This window comes from Mandrillus leucophaeus, unplaced genomic scaffold (genome assembly GCF_000951045.1).
Source record: "Mandrillus leucophaeus isolate KB7577 unplaced genomic scaffold, Mleu.le_1.0 Scaffold1250, whole genome shotgun sequence".
Lineage (NCBI taxonomy): Eukaryota > Metazoa > Chordata > Mammalia > Primates > Cercopithecidae > Mandrillus > Mandrillus leucophaeus.
Window position 1 is genome coordinate 16,704 of NW_012100877.1, and position 5,651 is coordinate 22,354.

General features: G+C 33.5%; 1 pseudogene; it reads left to right on the top strand.

Annotated features, from left to right (window-relative positions):
• Positions 1–1,301, top strand: part of LOC105533472 — a 6,675-nt pseudogene extending 5,374 nt beyond the window's left edge.
• The last annotated feature ends 4,350 nt before the right edge of the window (positions 1,302–5,651 follow it).

Below are 5,651 nucleotides of genomic sequence, written 5' to 3' on the forward strand. Positions count from 1 at the left end.
CACAAGTTATTCTTTAATTTCAGAGGAACCATGATATGCCATTTTATTGAGTGCTAGTTAATAGTCTGTTTTCTTTTATTTAGTTTTCTCACACTTAGAAAAATGAAAATGATCTCTTACATGAAAACTGCATGTTGAAAAAGGAAATTGCCATGCTAAAACTGGAAGTAGAGACACTAAAACATCAGCACTAGGAGAAGGAAAATAAATACTTTGAGGACATTAATATTTTCAAAGAAAAGAATGCTGAACTTCAGGTGACCCTGAAACTGAAAGAGGAAACTAACACAAAGGGCATCTCAGTACAGTGGGCAGCTTAAAGTTCTGACAGCTGAGAACACAATGCTCAGTTTTAAGTCGAGGGAAAAACAAGACAAAGAAATGCTGGAGACAGAAATTGAATCAAACCATCCTAGACTGGCTTCTCCTATACAAGACCATGATGAAAGTATGACATCAAAAAAAACCTGCCGAGCACGGTGGCTCACACCTGTAATCCCAGCACTTTGGAAGGCCAAGGTGGGTCGGATCTCGAGGTCAAGAGATCGAGACCATTCTAGCCAACTTGGTGAAACCCCTTCTCTACTAAAAATACAGAAATTAGCCGCCTGTGGTGGCACATGCCTGTAGTCCCAGCTACTTGGGAGGCTGAGGCAGGAGAATCGCCTGAACCCGGAAGGTGGAGTTTGCAGTGAACCAAGATCGCACCACTGCATTCCAGCGCGGTGACGGAGTTAAAGAAATAAGCAAGAACTTGCTTTCCACAGTGCAGGAGATGTTCATTTGCAAGGAAAAATGAATGCTGTTGTGAATAATATAATATATAACAATGAGAAGCTTCATCAACCACTTTCTGAAGCTCAAAAGAAATCCACAAGCCTAAAACTTAATCTCAATTTTGCAGGAGGTGCTCTAAGAGAAAATACATTGGTTTTAGAAGATGCACAAAGAGACCTAAGAGAAACAGTGTCAAGAAAGCTGAACACATATATCAAAATGAACAAGATAATGTGAAGAAAGTCACTGAATAGCAGGAGTCTCTGGAGCAGAGATTATTTCAACTACCATGAAAAATATGTGGCTTCCACAGCAATTAGTTCATGGGCATAAGAAAGCTGATAACAAGTAATATTCGGTCTCTGGAGAGGAAAAAGCAACATCATCTCCTAAAAGAGAAAAATGAGGAGATATTGAACTACTGTAACCATTTAAAAGAATGTATATATCAATATGAAGAACAGAAAGCAGAAAGAGAAGTAAGTATCAAAAAATACAAATATTTTTCAACCTTCCTGAAATAAAGTTTAAACTGATGTTTGGCCTTGGCTAAATGCCGAATCTGGTTGAATACATATATAGATGATAAATGTATTTACTTTATCAGCTTAGAAACATGCCTTATTTCCACCAAATGAAAGTTAAAGCTGGGCGATGTTTTACTCTGAGTAAAGACATTGTGTCACTTACGAAACTTTTAACAGTTTAAATATTTTTAATAGATTAACATTAATCACATTGGCTTATACTGCTGTAACGAGGGTTTTAATGTCTCTTTGTGGCCATATTTTATGACCACAATGAAGCAGATAATGGGAATGTCCATATGAGCAATGAGTATTTTGAAGTTAAGATTCAATTCAGCAATTTACTTTTACAGTTAATTCTAAATTTTCTAGTGGAACTGGAGTGTATTTGAAGTATATTTTGAAATGTGCATTTCTGCATCTTAATACTTTTTTCAGTAGGTTTTTATGTATTTTAGTTGGTAGAATTTGATTTTCATTTATATCAACTTGACTTAAATCTGAACATATTTGAATCTGAAGTTATGTATTGTTGTGACCACTCAATTTTTTAAAGGCATCTGTGTTTTATTAAATAATAGCTTAGGACAAATGTAGCAAATTTCAGCAATATCAAAATTGATTTAATCATCCCACTGTTATTTATAATTTACTTTGAATGTTGTTACAAATAATTTGGTCATACTTTCTATTTGAAGGCTCAAAGACTATCATGTGGATAGAACTTTGTCCAGAGAAAGATCACTGTAGCTGTGATTTTATTAGCTTAGCATTGGATCCCCATTTTTCAATTCATGGGGTGTGGCAGGGTTCATGTATAGCACAAAAGAAGTGAGTAGAGGAGAGAAACATAGCAGCTGAGGTCAGGAGAGATGTGGAGACTGGGTTACCTAGGGCCTCTAAAGTCTTTGAAATAAAAACACTTTTATTCTGAGATAGAAATCTGTTGGAAACATTTCAGCAGGTGATTGAATATGTGAGGAACTTTGATGTTGATTTGTGTTGCTAATAAAAAAGAAGGAAAGCATTCCACTGTGTGTAGAATTTACCCCCACTAGTCCTGCTCACATATTTTTTTGAGACTTCAGTAGGTTGTGAAGCATTGCAGATTTGTTAGTGGACAAATGACTAGTGGGATAAATCTGGTGTCTAGTAAGAGAGTACCAGTTTGGTAGGAAGATAACACCTTCTTGTCCTTAAGTGCATTCAGTAATGAGTGGGAATGTGTACACATAAAGAAAATACAGTGAATCAATATATTTGGGGATTTTTTGAAAGTAAATGATGTTCATTTCATAAGATGATTTACAAAATCAATAACAAACATGTCAGGTCATGGTGAGACAATGTAAAAAAAATTGGCTGATCTCAATAAACTGTGTTTCTGAGGCTTGACTAGAGGTTATGTCACATTATCACATTAATCTCAAAGATGAGATACAGAATTTAATGAAGAAATTATTTCAAATCAGAAGGCAAGTATGTATTAAATGTAACATGCCAACAGTGAATCTATAGCTGGTTAAATAATATAAATTGTTTTATGATACTAATTTCCTTGGAAGATTTCTTTTATATGTTCATTATAATTAGTTTTATTACAATTTTATTATCTTTATAATGTGTTTGTTTGTTTGTTTGTTTATTTTTGAGACCGAGTTTCGCTCTTGTTGCCCAGGCTGGAGTGCAATGATGCAGTTTCGGCTCACAGCAACCTCCGCCTCCTGGCTTCAAGCCATTCTCCTGCCTTGGCCTCTGGAGTAGCTGGGATTACACTCACGTGTCACCACGCCCGGCTAATTTTTTGTAATTTTAGTAGAGACGGGGTTTCTCCATGTCGGTCAGGCTGATCTCAAATTCCGGACCTCAGGTGATCTGCCCGCCTCAGCTTCCCAAAGTGCTGGGGTTATAGGCGTGAGCCACTGCGCCTGGCCTATAACGTGTTTATTTTTAAAACTGGCTGTCATTCTGCAATGTTTTTCTTATGATTACATGTTTTTCTCATAATAGTGTTAAGAATTGTGCATCATTTATCCCACAAGATGAGAGACTATTTTTTGGATAAACTGTATTTTTCAGTGATTTATGTTGCCATAGTGAGACAAGCCATATTTAATCAAAGAAGAATGTTTCATGGAATATTCCAGAAAATTATCTTATTTCTTAGCTCTACTTTTCTGAACGGATTCCAAGGACATTATACTATTCTCCAAAATGGAAATGTTTAGGTTAATATACACAGTATTTGAATAGCTAGGCAATCCTTTCATTTAAAAAAAATGTATTTTATAAACAGAAATATTTAGATCATTTGAATATTGTATGCATATTCCAAATAGAAAAAGGAAATTTTCTTGATACTGCCATTGGATGTTTAAAAAAACTTCATTGGGATAAAATTCACATATCATACAGTTCAGCCATTTAAATTGTACAGCTCAGTGTCTCAATATATTCACAGGGTTGTATAACCATCACCACAATCAATTTCAGAACATTTTCAACACCCTATAGAGAAAGTACACATATATTAGTCATCACCACCACCGACCTCCATGTTTTTTCACCTTCCCCAGTCCTATACAACCATTGTCTAATTTTTTGTCTTTATAGATTTGCCTGTTCTGAACATTTCATAGAAATGGAGTCATACAATTCGTAGTATTTTATGAGTGGCTTCTCTCACTTAGCGTAATGTTTTTAAGGTTTATCTATTTTGTAGTACATATCAGTACTTCATTTTTATTTATTATCAAATAATATTCTGTTGCATGGCTACAGCAGCTATTCATCAGTTGATAATCTTTAGGTTGCTTCTAATTTTGACTGCTATGAGTAATGCTACTATGAGCATTCATTTGCAAGTTATTATGTGGACCTGTTTTTATTTTTCTGCCACTGGATTTTATATTTAGTTAATTGGGCTGACTTCCTCATCTCTCTGCCTTCTTTATGCAGTTCCTGAATTTTCAGTTTCTATCCTCATTCGTTCAGACTTGGTGTGCACATTTTCCATTTTCATGAAGCTTTCTCTGACTGTTCTGTCATTGATCTTATGCTTCAGGATGTGTTTTCTAGTCTGTGCAGAACAATTTATTCTTCAGTGTTACATTGCTTTATATTTTCATGAGACATAATCTTGTCTTATTACAAATTTGCCTAAGCAGAGAATAATATCTGACATACATGCTCCCTGTTATTGTATAAGTTGAAAATATTCTATCTTACCTGTTGTTACAACAGAATTAAATATACTGATAATTTATTTTTTCAGACATTGACATAGTAAAGTTTTATTCAAACTGCATTTCAATAAATATAAAATCACTTTAATAGAGGAAAATTATTCTAATCAATACTAAGTTTTTCTGGCCATTGAGAAAAATTATGTCTGCATTTAAAAAGTTTCAGATTTTGAAGCTTCAGATTTTAGAATAGGGATTTTCAGACCACAGTACAGGTTCTCCTCAGTTTACAGTGGTGTTACATCTTGATAAACCCATTGTAAGTTGAGAATATTGAGAATGAGAAACATAGAAAACACATAAACTTTATCTAAAGAGAAATGGTTAACAGCAAAGAAAAATTTTAAAAACTAGAAAGAATGCTTAGAGAGAATGAGCATAGTTAGCTCATCCTGAAGTTAGGTGAGAGTCAGAAATGTTATGGGGACCAAATGAGAGTTTTCAAAAAATGATCTTAGGTATGAATGAACAAACCTGGAATGTTGTGAACTGTTGATGACAATCTCTTGAGGGCATCTTTGGAAACCAAAATGTAAATATAACTACTTATTTTTATCTTACTGTTAGCATTTAGTATTTTCTGTGTAAAAACTTTTTTGCCAAATAAGTTTTGGCAGTTTAAATTCCACAAATGATACTAATGAAAGTATAAATCATTTTGGGCTGTTTTTAAAAAAGTTCTTATGTTTTCAATCTGTCATTATTGAAATAAAGTGTATAAACTGCATGTTATAGAACGGTTTACACACATATAACTCATGAACTCAAGAGAAATAATATATTTAGGAAAGAAGAGTGTCTAGCTTTTTAATAACAATTTTTATATTTTAAAGTCTGAGGATAGAAAAGAGAAATGTTTTGAATTAATGCAATCTCGGGAGCATAATTTGGATCAAGAAAGAAAAAGATGAATTAGGAAAAGAAATAACTGGGTGAGATTTTAATATTTTAGAACTTTAAAAAGACTTATTAACTATAATTTCAACATATATTAAAACTGAGATACAGATTCGACCTATATCTGCGTTTTTATAATTAAACAAATTATTCTATTTTAAAATGTTTTCAGAGTCACAGCACAACCTGAAACTTTTTTTGAATA